This window comes from Chlorocebus sabaeus, chromosome 1 (genome assembly GCF_047675955.1).
Source record: "Chlorocebus sabaeus isolate Y175 chromosome 1, mChlSab1.0.hap1, whole genome shotgun sequence".
NCBI classification, from domain to species: Eukaryota; Metazoa; Chordata; class Mammalia; order Primates; family Cercopithecidae; genus Chlorocebus; species Chlorocebus sabaeus.
The window spans coordinates 48,247,297-48,263,712 of NC_132904.1; the positions used below are offsets into that span (position 1 = coordinate 48,247,297).

At 33.7% G+C, this 16,416-nt stretch overlaps 1 protein-coding gene across 6 annotated transcripts in view; it reads left to right on the forward strand.

Annotated features, from left to right (window-relative positions):
• Positions 1–16,416, forward strand: part of SOX6 (SRY-box transcription factor 6) — a 655,459-nt gene that overhangs the window by 32,477 nt on the left and 606,566 nt on the right. The gene's annotated exons all lie outside the window — the stretch shown is intronic.

The following is a 16,416-nucleotide window of genomic DNA, read 5'->3' on the forward strand; positions in this document are numbered from 1 at the left end:
CAAACATAATCTAGCCCAATCTTTTCACTTTATAAAGGAGGAAACTGAAGTATAGAGAAAGCTTCATGGCCAGTAGTAGTCAGCAGCTTCAGGCTATCATAAAATTGGTTTCAATTGCTAAGTAGTGAAGTTCAAAGATAGAAAAAATATGATTAAAAAAATCTCTACATGCAATTTGAATGATTAATATAGTGACTCTGAAATCTTCTTTTCAAAGTGTGCTCATAGACAAGTCGCCATATTTCAAAATTCCCAGTTACAGGTAAATCACTTCTTAAAAACAGTAATGCTATTTTTGACAAGGGTTCCAAGCAAGACAATTTAGTGGGAAAATAATAGTCTTTTCAACAAATAGTGCCAAGACAACTAGGTATCCCCATGCAAAAGAATAAAGTTGAACCCCTACCTCACACCATATAAAACTTAACCCAAAATGAATTAAAGACCTACATGTGAGAGATAAAACTATAAAACTTATAGAAGAAAACATAGGAATACATTTTCATAATCTTGGATAGGTAGTAGTTTCTTAGATATGACATCAAAGGCACAAATGAAAAGAGAAAAGATGAACTGGACATCAAAATGTAAAACTTTGTGACTCAAAGGAAACCATCAAGAAAGTTAAAAGACAACCCATGGAGTGGGAGAAAATATTTGCAAATCATAATTCTAATAAACGACTTGAATCCAGAATATATTAAGAACTATTACAACTCAACAATAAAAGGCAAATACCCAAATTTTAAAAAGAGCAAAGGATTTGAATCAGTGTTTCTCCAAATAAGATTTACAAATGGACAATAAGCATAAAAAATATATGATATATTTAGACATTAAGGAAATATAAATCAAAATCACAATGAGTAACTACTTCACACATACTAGGGAGGCTATAGTAAACAAACAAACCAACAAACCCAGATACTAAAATATGTTGAAAAAGGTGGAATATTCATTGGAAATTGGAACCCTCATATATTGCTCACGAGAATATAAAATGGTGCAGCCGCTTTAGAAACCAGTATCAGTTTCTCAAAATGTAAAAACACAGCGTTACTATATGACACAATTTCACTCCTACTAGCTGAGATATGACTGTCTCTGAAATAGGACATATGACAAAGAAGTCTTGATAGAAAGAAGGAAAATGAAGAAAGATATATTTTATTGTAGTGAAAAGCAGTACATACTCAAATTATTTTTATAAAGCATAATGAAGTATTTCTTTAGCCATGCCCTTTTTGCTTACCAATTTCATACATGAAATAATGTGTGTGTGTGTGTACATTTGAACATGGGATTTGCATGTATGTGAGGTTCAATTTTTAAAACTCTGAATCAGTAAAAATGAATTACTGACTCCTTCAATTCCTTTCTTCCTTTAACTTTCTGAAGTTAATTTTCATTCATTATTTATGTTTTGATCAGCACGGGAGTTCTGACCTGCTCCATTTCCAACCTGGACCGGTTCACCCTTCCTCAGGAAACCTGTTGGTCTCCCCCTCCCAGCAGATTACTATACTGATGCCAAACTTAGTGCAGATACCCAATTGGCATATCACACTACAGTCCAGAACTTCTGGGCTCAAGTGATCCTCCCATGTCAGCCTCCTGAGTAGCTGTGACTACAGGCACATGCCACCGTGCCCAGTTATTTATATTTTGAAAACTTTTCTCTTTGGTTTTTAAACAAAGCTATCTGATCTGTAATATCTGTCATATCATATAGGGGCTATTAAATGGGGATAAAGAACTTTCACATAGGAGTGTTGTAAGGAGACATGAAATATATTTATTCTAAATCTGAAAAACTCCAAGTCTTCATATTATAGTTCCTTTAACAATCCCTTATAGTTTTAGCTCTCAGCTTAGTATATTTTCTCAGAAGGCATGTTAAAAAAAGGATAAAGTTTTAATCCAAAGGAATGAATCTCTAAAAGAATAATGTTAAACATCATTTTATGATATTGTAGAAGACATATCTTATTACGACAACATTGTTTTATGATATTACAGAGATGTATCTTATTACTATGACAATATGTGTTTTTGAGGTAGTGGGATTTTATATCATGTGGGCTATTGCTTATTTGGTTTATGAATGGGTATGTTTCCAGTCTTTAACTTTTAAAACTGAGTGTGTGTGTGATTGTGATTTTCAAAGACCTTTGCATATACATTATTTCACTTACATTCACAGTAACTCTGAGGTAGATTTTTTATTTTTGAAATTGAAATATAAACATACAAGGTATTTAAAATATGGATTATATATGTGTAACTAATAGTTATAAGTGAATCCTATGTAACCAACCAACACTGAGGTAAAAAAAAAAAAAAAATAGAACACTGATATTTTCCCAGAAGCCACTTGTTTTCCTTCCCAATTACAACCCCATACTCCCTGTTGGTATTTAGTGTTACCCCATCACCATTCTGTATTTAATGTTAGTTGCTTTCTTTACTTTATAGTTTTACTGCCTATGAATGCATCTCTAAACAATATAGTTCGATTTTGCCTGTTTTTATGCATTTTATAATTGGAATCATGCAGAATCTATTTTTTGTGTATGTTCTAATTTTTGCCAAACTGTATCATTATCATGAAGACCTACTTCATTCATTTGATTTTTATTGTGTGAATATCAGAATTGTTTATCCTCTTTATTTTTACTGGGCATTTGGACTATTTCTAGTTGCTGGTTATTATGAACAATGCTGCTATAAACCTTTTTGTGCATATATTCATTCTTGGTGGCCATGTGTACGAGTTTCTGTAGGCTATTATGCAGGAATGGAATTGTTGAGTCAGAGGATATGCTTGTCTTCATCTTTTCTAGATAATGTGAAACTCTTCTAAAAGTGTTTATTTATAGTGTTACCAACAGCCTATTAACATTCTTGGTATTCAGCATTGTTGCTAACAATTGATGTTGTCAGACTTTTAATTTCTGCCAGTCTGCTGAGTATTAAATGTTATCTTATTATGGTTTAAATTTGCATTCCTAATTACTAGTGATATTAAGCACTTTTTAAATAAGCTATTGAGTAGGTAAATTTCTTCTGTTGTGATATGCCTGTTCAAGTCTTTTGCCCATTTTTCTATTGGGTCATTGTCTTTTTTTAATTTTGAGACAGTCTCACTCTGTTGCCCAGGCTAGAGTGCAGTGGTGTGATCTGGGCTCACTGCAACCTCTGCCTCCTGGGTTCAAGTGATTCTCTTGCCTCAGCCTTCTGAGTGGCTGAGATTACAGGCGTGTGCCACCATGCCTGGCTAATTTTTGTATTTTTAGTAGAGATGAGGTTTCACCATGTTGCTAGGTTGGTCTCAAACTCTTGACCTTGTGATCCGCCCACCTTAGCCTCCCAAAGTGCTGGGATTACAGGGTCTTTTTTTTTTTTAAAAAAAAAATGATTTGTAGTTTTCTACAAATCTGTATATAAATTCTGTACAATTCTGTATATGAATTGTTGTTTACATGTATTGCAGATATCTTCTTCCACTTTGACTTGTCTTTTCACTTTATGGAATCTTTCGATGAACAGATATTCTCATTTTAAATATAGTTGAATATTTATTGATCTTATCTTTTTTGGTTAATGCTTTTTCTGTGCTGTTTAGGAAATTATTTCTTATCTGAGGTCATGAAGATAATCTCCAGTGACTTTCAATTGACCTTTAATACACTTGAAGTTGTTTTGGTATATTGTCCAAAGTAGGGGTGTAGTTTCTTTTTCTTCTCTTATGGATGTCCAGCTATCCCAGATAATTTATTAAAATCTCTTTTCTTGACTGCTCCAGACGGTTACCTTTGTCATATGTCAAATGCCTATATAAACATGGTTTTGTTTGGGGGTTCTTTATTATGTTCTCTTGATGTGTTTGTCAATCCTTGCAAACAACCCTGACTTAATTATATTTACTTTATAATAAGTTTTGTTATCTTGTAGAATAGGTCCTGCCATTTTATTCTTATTTTTCAAGTGTCTTGATACTTTTTGGCCCTTTGCATTTCCATAAAAATTTAGAATTAACTTGTTGAGTTCCACACACATGAAAATTTTCATTTTGGGATTTTCAATTTAGTTTTCATTTAATCTATTAGTACATTATTATGGAAATGATACTTTGATAACATAGAATCTTTCAATACATTAACATATTTTCTTTCTCCAGTTATTTTAGTCTTCTTTAACATCTCCTAATAAAGCTTTTAATTTTTCTTATACAACACCAACATTAAGCAAATTTAACAGTTCAAGACAGTAGTAACAGAGAAGTCAAAAGTTACTTACTAAGTGAACAATACAAACAATAGCTTAAGGATTCAGAAGAGGAACAAATGTGCTTCAGTGTTTCATAACAGATAACACTAAAAGATATTTGATCAAATATTCATTAAATAGTAATAGCTTTGTTCCCTCATAGTGTTATACAAGTCTGGAAATTGCCATATTTTCAATTGGTTAATAGGTTAAAAAATAAATTAATGTATTGGTTGTTTTATTGACTCTCTGCACAGCCACTATTTTAGTTTCCTTTTTTCCCCACTATTGATAGATTTTTTTTCCCCCTGAAATGGTTAGCTTTAAGCAGATATTTTGGTAACACACACACACATATATCCTGCATAGTAATTTCCAACTCAAATATGTTTTAAGAGTCTTTGAAACATAAATATTTGGTGTGAGTTCTGAAATACTGAAATAATGCATGAATTGGCTCTTAGTAGTAAGTTTAACCATTTCCATTTGGCCTATTCTTTTTAAATATCAAAGGCCTTATTAAGTGCGTAACATATGGGCTCCAGGGGAAAACTGAGTTGTGTGCATTGTTTTACTTTAAAATATAATTTATTCTGTCATTATCATTGTCAAAATAGAGATTGGCGTATTTAAATGAAGCTGGCCCTCTTAATTCCTAACAAAAATAAATCTCTGTTGGTAGAGACGGATACTGTACACATAGGTCCCAACCTTGTCACTTCTGAGGATCAGTGGTGAAATTGTTTGTTCCTGACAGCAGACAGCCCCATTGCAGAGCCCTGGTTTCATGTTACATTAAGTATTAGTGCTGTTCTTTCAGGAGCTATTATACTGTGACATCAAAGATTTCCTGACAGGGCAGTGGTAGGTTAGCACTGAAGTTGTCTACTGAAATTTTAAAGAATGGAATTAAATATATATATGATCAGACTTTTATATAAAAGATAGAGACAGAATTAGAGTAGTTTAAAGAAAGTTGCAGAAATCATTAGTTTGTGGGCTATCTGCTTTATCTCTGCTTGTTTAAGCCAAATTCTATTACCTTTTATTTCTTCAACAAGTACAAATGGCCATTATGTTAATGCTAGGGTAGTTGATAATTTCCAGAAAGACATTATGAATAAGAAAAAAATAGCCTTTTGTGAAATAAAAATGGTTAGGTTGACCTGTAGAGTATTTGATATAAATGAACATGTGGACAGTAATTGCAATGGCCTGACTTCCTGTTTGCAGATCCACTAATTAGTTAAAAGGATCAAACTACATGCTCTATTAAAGTTACCGGAGTGCAATTTAGATGGCAAGTGAAGAGATGAGAAGTCTTGCAACTGAAAAGACTTGATTTTACACTGTAGTTGTATAAATACATCTGAGTTTAACATTAATCAGATTACAGTGTTGTCTTTTGAAAAGGCGAACTTTTGTTAAGTGTTGTGAAATATTAGTCATTTTTGTCTGTATAGGTTTTCTGTTTAAAAAATAAATTAAGCATTATGGCTTCAAGTATTTCTTAGATTTTTTTTTTGAAGTGCAATCAGTTACTGTAACTATAACATTACTATGACATACTCATGAAAATCTTGGGATTCTAAAATGTCAGTTAATTTTAGAAGCACAATTCAATGTCTGGACATTTAAGACAATATAATTATAATAGTTTTGTTTGAGATTAAGTAAATAAATAATATGTTAAAATGCGTATCTTCTCAGTATTTTAGTTTTCCTTTTGCTACAGTAATAGAAAATAAAAGTTTTTTTGATTATAAGCAAAGTATAAATGATACATTTATTTTAAACAATATAATACTGACACTGTAAGTTCAGAAGTAACTGGAACAGAGAATAAACATTTATAGGTACTTGTGCGTTTGATTATGTTTCAAAATAATTTTCATCCAGATCAAAGTAATCCGTAATATATTCATGAAAACAATTGTTTAAAAAAACTGAATGTTGGACTGGGCACAGTGGCTCACGCCTGTAATCCCAGTACTTTGGGAGGCCAAAGTGGGTGGATCACTTGAGGTCAGGAGTTTGAGACCAGCCTGGCCAACATGACGAAAACCTGTCTCTAGTAAAAATACAAAAAATTAGCCAGATGTGGTAGAGTGCTCCTGTAATCCCAGTTACTAGGGAGACTGAGGCAGGAGAATTGCTTGAACCCAGGAGGCAGAGATTGCAGTGAGCTGAGATTACACTACTGTACTCCAGCCTGGATGACAGAGCAAGACTCTGTCTCAAAAAAAAAAAAAAAACTACCACCACAACAAAACCCCTCAAACAAACAAACAAACAAACAAAAACTGAATGTAGAGGCTGGGTACAGTGGTGCATGCTTGCAGTTTCAACTACTAAGGATGCTGAAGTGGGAAGATTGCTTGAGCCCAGGAGTTCCACGTTGTAATATACTGTGATCACACCTGTGAATAGCCACTGCACTCCAGCCTGGGCAACATAGCAAAACCCTGTCTCTAAAAAACAGAAATAAACAAACAAACAAAAAACTGAACATAAAGGTCTTTGCTGTGGCTTGTATCTGATAGTTACTGATACAGATTAAATTGCATAGGGTAATATTGCTATATTCTTTATATCATTAAGAATGGTTACTCTAAAATAAAATGCCTAAGGAGCTCAGCTGTATTCCTCTTGCCACTTGTTGAAAGTGAGATACTTCAACTTGTAGTTCTGAAGTGGATTCAAATACATAAAAATGCTTTCACCTTTGAAATTGTTTGTTTTGTTTTTATTTTTGGCATGACAAAATTCATTAGCAACAATTCAGAAGAAGCAACAGCCCAAGTATGAAAAATATTCTGATATCTTCTCTGAGGACCCTGAAGTCTTACATTCTAGAAGTGTTCAAGTAGATTAAGTACTTTTCCTTTAAAAAATGTTTTAATTTTAAAGTACAGTATTTGGTAGGAAAAAGGGGAGAATATTAGGATAGATGTTTACTCATTTAAAATTTAAAAGCAATAATCCTGTACAAATATTTACATTATCAATATTGTTTCAATCCTTTTACTTCTGCCAGCGACAGAAATCCTAATTCAAAATGCTTTAAATTGTCAATCTACAAACAGGGTACATATAGTCTAGTAATTAGCTGGCTAAAAGCAACACAGGTATATTTGAAAGTTTCTAGTATGTATGTATTTATTAACTGAAGGACTGAGAGACTAAAGAATGTTGATCTTTTTCTTATGATGAAGGAAGGTATCAGTATTTTAGCTCATTTGAACAGTTTTGAAAACCATTTAAAATCTAGTTAGCTACACCATATATGAAACAATTGATCAATAGTGCTCCCAAGAGAGCTAATTATAGATGCAGTAAACCCTTCATAAAGAAGCTGGTAAATGAATGTTAGAGAGAAAGTGTGTGTTCATTTATGTTTGAAAATTTTGTGCATTTAAATAAAAGCCTTCTAGGAAATACATTCCCAGAGAATGTAAGGAGAATTAGTTGGACATTTAAAAGACATAGTTTTCTTTTTAAATACAAGGTTTTTTTCCATTGAAAAACCTAAGCAAGCAGACATTTCTACCAAATTATCTGTATTAAGTTTAAATATGTTAATGCTTTTCCCAGTCAACAGATATTTATTAGCTGCTGACTATATGTCAGGTCTCATGGGGATAGAAAATAATTACCATGCATCTCTGAGCTCAATGAATTTAATAGTTATTAGGACAATACCGGAGAGTGTATGATCAATAGCTAGAATATGTGGTAAGACTGTACCTTCAAGATGAGAAAGAATAAATTCAGTTATAGGAATCAGGGTAGGTTTTAGTAAGTAAACTTTTTCAATTGACACTTAAGGCACTATAGGATTTAGATTGGCATTGCTGAAGGGTGAACATCTCACAATGAGTGAGTTTGCCTTTGTCTTTGCTATGTTTGCAAATTTATATCATCTGGGCATTTTTCTTTTGGCCTATATTAACTGGTATAAACTTATTAAGGAAATGCATTTAGAATTTTTCCACTAAAATTCCAAAAGCCTGGTTTTCTGCACAGTATATCTTTTATTTCTTTTTTTTTTTTTTGAGACGGAGTCTTTGCTCAGTCACCCAGGCTGGAGTGCAGTGGCGGGATCTCGGCTCACTGCAAGCTCCGCCTCCTAGGTGCACGCTATTCTCCTGCCTCAGCCTCCCGAGTAGCTGGGACTACAGGTGCCCGCCCCCACGCCTGGCTAATTTTTTTTTTTTTTTTTTTGTATTTTTAATAGAGACGGGGTTTCACCATGTTAGCCAGGATGGTCTCGATCTCCTGACCTCGTGATCCACCCGCCTACGCCTTCCAAAGTGCTAGGATTACAGGTGTGAACCACCGCGCCCGGCCCCTACAATATGTCTTTTTAAACTAACATATTATCTTTGTTTCTCTTTTAATGCATAGCTGCAACAATGACTTGAAAGTTCCACCAGTAAATAGGTCATATAATTGAGGTGAATCTTCAAAATTGAGTTCTCAATGTTACTTGGTATGTGAAAGATAAGGGAAGATCTTGAAAGGCTGAAAGTTCACAGAAAAACACATTTTTTTTTTTTTTTTTAGAAAACTATCTTTGCCTTTCTGCTGCAAATGTAACACATTGCATAGATTGTATTAAGTCTCTTTCAAATCTTTTTATAAAAAGAATCTCATAATCATATTATGTAGTCCTTGGCAAATTTTTACAGTTCTCTGGACCAGAGATTGTTATTATTATTCACTGGACGGGAGATTGTTATTATTATTCAATCTCAATTTATATTTTTATCACATTATAAATATATATCTGGTAAATGCCAAGACATCCAAAAGTTGACAGCTCATCTTAAACTTAAATAAAACATAAAAATTAAATCGCTGAGGTGTGAGTTAAGATCTCAATATGAGTTTCAGTTTCAGTTACTTGTATTCAATTAGCCATATTTTCTTTTTACATACAGTAAAAGAAAACATTCAGACTAAAGATTTTCCTCTGAAGATCAAACAAAGTAAGAGAAATAAAATCATTTTAATAATCTCATTTATGCAAGATGGTACATTGCTATATCCAAGAAACAAAATGTATCACTTGCATATTTTTCTGATTTTTGGTGGAAATATTCAGTTAAAGGGATGATCTTATTATAATTTTTGATAATTCTTATGTTTAAAATAATTTCTCACACACATACTGCTGTATACATACTGTGTGCTAACTGCTTGTACCACTGGAGCACCCAAAGTAATTTCTCTTAACACATAATTAGATGGGCATTAAACAAGATAATTTTTTGGTTGATATTTAAATTTCTTTGTCTTTTAAATGGGCACCAGTGAATAGAGTGAGCTCTGACTGTTTTGTTGCACTGGCATTTTGTTTTGTTTAATTTTGATATATTCCCTAACTTCCAAAAAAGTACTAAGATGCATTTATTTAGAAATTTAAATGATTGAAATTAATTTTAATTTCAGAATTTTTAAAAGAATTTTGCAAATGTCTTTAAAAATTGCAGTGGGCTTGGCATGCTAAAAAATCAGTCAAAGACCTGGGATTGGAATTTCTTGTTGTAAAAATTCCAACTCAAGATGCGAAAGATAATTCGATAATGCTCTTCAACCTCTATGATGCTTACATGCTTATCCACCTTGCATTTATTAATTTGTTTTTTCTTTCTTTCAATTAACACATTTATTTAGCATATACATTGTGCTAGGCACCAAGGATATAAGGATGAAAAGTAAAAGGTTACTGTCCTGGATAAAATCACAATTGGAGGATGAGAGAGAGAAGGTTAAGAAAGAAGAAAGGTAGAAGTGAAAAATACATTTGGGAGAGTAAGGGTAGACAGTGTAAAGGGCATAAAAATATTTCCATATTCTATAATGTTATGAATATTTTTATGGAGTAATGTTGGAGCACATAAGACGAAATATTAATTTTGACTGAGTTAAGGGTTCTCAGATACTTTTTAAGTGCATATAATGTGAATTTTTTATTGCTTACTTCATTGCCCTAAGGTCAGGTCAATATGTACTTATTTTTACATTTTGAAAATTATTGAGTTAAAATTTATATTACATAAAATTATTCATTTTAAAATGAACATGTCAGTGGTATTTAGTACATTCACGGTGTTATGCAACCATCACACCTATCTTGTTCCAAAACATTTCCATCATCTGAAATGAAAACTCCATACCTACTAAGCAGTTAATCCTCATTCCTCCCTTTTCCCCAGATCTGCTTTCTGCCTCTATGGATTTATTCTATTCTTCATGTTTTCTATAATGCAATCATACAATATGTAACCTTTTGTGTCTGGGTGTTTTTCACTTAGTGTAATGTTTTCTAAATTTATGTATTAATACGTTGTAGCACATCACTACAGATTGAGTATCCCTTATCTGAAATGCTTAGGACTAGAAGTGTTTTGAATTTTGGATTATTTTTTGATTTTGGAGTATTTGCATATACATAATGAGATATCTTGGGGATGGGACCCAAGCCTATACAAGAAATTTACTTATGTCTTGTATGTACCTTATACACATAGCCTGAAGGTAATTTTTTACACTATTTTAAATAATTTTGTGCTTGGAAGAAAATCTGTGTACATAAGCCATCAGAAAGCAAAAGTGTCACTACAGACATGTGGACAATCTGTAGTTGTTTGGCATTATTGTCATTCCTGACTGTGAATTTATGTGCTATCATTAAGCAATCATTTTCTTATACTTATTCACACATAAGTTCTTAACAGTAAAAAAAATACGGCCTGGCGCGGTGGCTCATGCCTGTAATCCCAGCACGATGGGAGGCTGAGGCAGGCAGATCATGAAGTCAGGAGTTCGAGACCAGCCTGACCAACATGCTGAAACCCTGTCTCTACTAAAAATACAAAAAAAAAAAAAAAAAAAAAAAAATCAGCCAGGCGTAGTGGCATGTGCCTGTAATCCCAGAATCAGGAGGCTGAGGCAGGAGAATCACTTGGACACAGGAGGCGCAGGTTGCAGTGAGCAGAGATCACGACTGCACTCCAGCCTGGGTGACAGAGCGAAACTCCATCTCAAAAAAAAAAAAAAAAAAAAAAAAAAAAAAATAGAAAAAAGAAAGAAAGAAAGAAAAAAGTATGACATACCGTTTATAGAGGGAAACAATGTCTTTAGGGTAACTAAGCAGCACAGTAGCATCACCATAATACCTGTGTCAGTTGCTAAACAACAATGACAACCAACAGTGGCAGTCTCCACTATGTTGTGTTTTGATTGAAAGATTACTGTACATTATATTGTATTTTTTTTTAGGTGAGAAGAAACAGTTGAAGGACTAGGAAGAGGATCCTCTAGGGATGAGCTGGTTGGCTTTTAAAAATATTTCCTTCAGCATCATCTGCCTCATTAACAATGGTTTTTGTCTTAGAAGTCTTTCTTTGATTTTATAAACAGAAATGATTTCTTATTCTGTTATGAATGTGCTCTGTGCTTGTACTTCAATAAGCCCACCCCACATTTTCACTCTGCCATCTATAGGTATTTTTTTTCTCTAGAGTTCACATGACTTGTCAGATGAGGTCAGGTGTGGAATTTTCTACTTGTAGTGCCAAGTTGGCACTCAAGAAGTTTCATATTTTGGAGCATTTTGGATTTCAGATTTTTGGATTAGGGATGTCCCATCTGCACTTCATTCCTTTTTATTGCTGAATAATATTCCATGATATATACCACAGCTTGATTATCCATTCCTCTATCGATGGACATTTAGGTTTTTTCCATTTTTTGGCAATTGTGAATAGTGCTCCTATGAACATTTGTGTATAAGTTTTTGTTTGAACACCTGTTTTCTGTTCTTTTGCATATATACCTAGAAGCGGAATTGGGTCATATGGCAGTCCTGTGTTTAATTTTGGAGAAAGTGCCAAACTGTTTTCCACACTAGCTGCATCATTTTACCTTTCCACAAGTCATGCATGAAGGTTCCAATTTCTCTACATTCTTGCAAACACTTATTTTCCATTAAAAAACATTATAGTTGCCCTAGCAGGTGTGTCTGATACTATTTTGATGCCTATTTCTTGAAGGTAGAGAGCTGGGGATCTCTGAAAACCATAGGGCAATAATGCTTTGGCTGAGCTCCTGATGGATGAGATACAATAGGCTTAGCTGACTCAACATATTTCTTTTCCCTTAGCAGGAATTATCCTGAGTTTACCAGAGACCTTCTTGGTTCACCAAACTTCAATACTACATGGTATTGTTTACTGCCCAGAATCTCCTGTCACAAGAGCAGGATTCTAACTCCCCCAGGACTTATGAAAGTTAAATATTTCAAAGTTTGGTAGCATTGTTTTTGTATCTTCACTGGACTTACTTTGAAGATGAGCCTAAAGAGATTTTGCTCACATTTCAGAAAGTTCATGAAGACTTCTGCTGTAGCACTTTAGGTGACCATTAGTAAAGTTAGGAGCTAGTAGCTTCAATCAGAGGTTCTCAAACTTTTTATTCCCAGGATCTCGTTGCATTCTTAAAAATTATTTAGAACCCCCAAAGCTTTTGTTTATGTGGTCTTTTACTGCATTGGAATTTCTTTCTGTTGATGCGTTTGTTTACTTTAAAATTATTTTTGTCCATCAAGAAGAGACTGTGTTATGGGGTTACTGTGGATACTTGTTTGTGGGTTCTTTTAAAACAAAAAGATAAGAATTCATGGGGAGTATTGGTCTGAAGCTTTGTTTTTTTTTTTTTGTTTTTTTTTTTTTTTTGTTTTTGGTATTTGTTTCAGTATGGTTTTGTTATCAGGATAATACTAGCTTCATTAAATAAATTGGATAGTGTTTCCTTCTCTTCTATTTTCTGGAAGAGATTGTGTAGAATTGGTGTTAATCTTTAGACACTTGGTAGACATTTGGGCCTGGGGTTTTCTTTTTGGGGGTAGTTAAACATAAGAATTCAATTTTCTTAAGAGTTATAGGGCTATTCAAACTACCTATTTCATTTCATATTGAGTGAATTGTAGTAATTTCTGTTTTTTGAGCAAGTGGTCCATTTCATCTAAGTTGTCAAATTTATGTGTGTAGAGTTATTACTAGTATTCACTTACTATCCTTTTTATGTCTGCACGATCTGTAATGATATCCCCTATTTCATTACTAATATTGGTAATTTGTGTTTTCTCTTTTTCTTTGTCAGTCTTGATAGAGGCTTGCCAATATTATTGATCATTTCAAAGAACCAATTTTTTGTTTCATTTACTTTTCTATTGTTTTCCTGCTTTAAATTTTATTGGTTTCTGCTCTTTATAATTTTCTTCCTTCTGCTTGCTTTGGGTTAATTTTTCCCTCTTGTTTTTCTGGGTTCTTGAGATGGGAGTTTAGATTATTGATTTTTCTTCTTTTCTTATGCATGCATTTAGTGTTATAAATGTCTTTCTCAGCACTGCTTTAGCCATGCCTCAGAAATTTTGATATATTTTCATTTTCACTTAGTTTAGTGTTTTTTTAAAAAAAATTTCTTTTGAAATTTTTTTTGACTCATGGATTATTTAGAAGTGTGTTGCTTAATTTCCAAGGATTTGGAGATTGTTCTTTCTTTGTTATTGATTTCTAGTTTAATCCCATTGTGGTCAGAGAACATGCTCTGTATGGTTTCAGTTTTTAAAAATTTGCTGAGTTTTGTTTTATGGCCTAGTTGGTTGTCTATCTTGGTATATGTTCTAGGGGCGCATAAAAATGTGTATTCTGTCATTGAGTGGAGTGTTCTATGAATGTTGATTAGATTCTGTTGATCAGATTGTTTAATTCTTCTGTATCATTTCTGTCTGTCCAGTTCTATCAATCTTTGACTATTGGAATAGTCATTTTACCAGTTTGCATCAAGTGTAAGAACCTTGCCTCCCTTTATATCCAATTCCTTTCCCTGTTTATAATGTAATTGTCTTACCTGTTTTCTCTACATACATTTGGAACCACATTAGGCAATGTGCATTAACCGTCAAACATAATTTAGAAAATTCAGGAGGAGAAGGAAAACCTATTGTATGTATTCACACTAGTATATTTTGCCTCTCTTATTCTTTCTTCCTTCCTGATGTTTCAACATTTCTTCTTTTATTGTATCCTTTCTGTTTGGAGAACTTCCTTTAGTCAGATTTTTAGGGTGGGTCTGCTGGTGATAAACTCTCTTCATTTTCCTTCATTTGAGAATGTTTTGATTTCCCTACATTCCTAAGGGATATTTTCATTGGGTATAGGATTTTGGGTTGACTAGTCATTTCTTTCAGCACTTGGAAAATATTGTGCCACTTCTTTCTGGCTTCTGTGGTTTCTTATGAGAAATCTGCTGTCATTTAAATTATTTTCCGCTTATAGGTAAGGTGTCATTTTTCTCTGGATGCTTTTAAGATTTTTTTGTTTTTAGTTTTCAGCAGTTTAATATGATGTATTTTTGCATGAATTTCTTTGAATTTATCCTGCTTGGGATTTGCTCAACTGTAGGTTTATGTATGTGTGTGACTATAATTAGGATGTTTTCAACTGTTATTCCTTTGAGTACATTTTTGGTGTCACTCTCCTTCTTCTGTCCTCCAGGACTCTGATGACATGAATATTAGATTATTTTGCTATATCCTCAGAGATTCCTGACATTTGGTTCATTTTCTTTTGGAGTCTGTTTTCTCTCTGTTATTTAGATTGTATATATTCTATTGTTCTATCTTCTGGTTCACTGATTTGGTGCTTTCCATTCTACAATTGAGCCCTTCTATTGAGCTTCTATTTTTGTTTGTTTGTTTTAGATAGAGATAGGGTCTCACTCTTTTATCCAGGCTGGAGTGCAGTGGTATGATCATAGCACACTGCAGCATCAAACTCACAGGCTTAAGTTATTCTTCTGTCTCAGCCTCTTGAGTAGCTAGAACTAAAGGCATGCACCAACCCAAACCAGCTATTTTTTAGAATTTACTATTGAGCTTTTTATTTTAGTTATTGTAGTTTACAGTTTTTTTTCATTTGGTTCTTTTTGTGTTTTATATTTCTTTGCTGAGGCTTTCTATTTCCTTTATTTGTTTCAAATGGGTTTATAATTGCCCACTTAAGTATTTTTTTTTTTATATCATGGCTGCTTTAAAATGTTTGTCAGATTATTCTAACATCTTGGTGTTGGCATATATTGATTGTCTTTTTCATTTAATTTGAGACCTTTTGTGGTATGACAGTGATTTTTGCTTGAAATCCATATATTTTTGTTTTTTATTATGACACTCTGGTTCTTATGAAAACCTGTTTTAGCTAGCTTTCCTTGACACTGTTTTGGTAAGGAAAGAGAGGCTGCTACCTTGTTACTGCTAGATGGATGTGGAAGTTCAGAAGGGCCCCTGGGTGGTGGAGCTTCTTGTACTGCTGGACGGTGAGTTCTAGCTCCCCATGTGGTCTTCACTGACATCTTAGTGGAGGTGGCCTTGTTACTGTTGGCCTGTGATGAAAGTTTTGACTATCCACTAGGCATTCCTTGATACCACTCTGCGGGGTAAGTGGGAGGGTCACTGGGGCCAGGGGCAGGTGCAGGTATGGGGATGCTACTAGCTGATAGGGGTAAAAGTCCCAGATCACTACCTGGTTTTCTTTGACATTTCCCTGGGGGTGGATATTGGGTACCTCATTAAAGCCATGAGAGAGTGGAATTCTAGGTTCACCACTAGGTTTGAGTGGGTCAGGGTGGAACCACAGTATTTTTTTTGGCAGTGTTTATCTGGAGCTAGAGCAGATAGTGTCTACAAGTTTCCTGTCTTACTAAAAACTGCCTCTTTCCTGGTCGTTGGGATAGAGAGAGCAAACTTTTTTGGGGGACATTTTTGCCTGTATCTATTGGTATTTTTAGATTGCTGGCTTTTGTAGCTCCAAGTCTGGTATACACAAGGTAAAAAGAAAACCTAGGAAATTCACCAGTGTCATCCTTGGTTCTGAGTTTCCTAGCCAGCCTGTCTTCTTTCCACTTTTTAGAGTCCTCTTACGTTTGTCTCATATACAGTGTCCAGAGTTTTTAGTTGTATTTTGGGGAAGGTATGGGGAAAAGTACTTCTACTCCATCTTCCCAAAATTGGAAGTCTTTATATTAGAAATTTTAAAAACACAAGAACATGTTAGACTTCAGAGGAATCACATTATTATATAA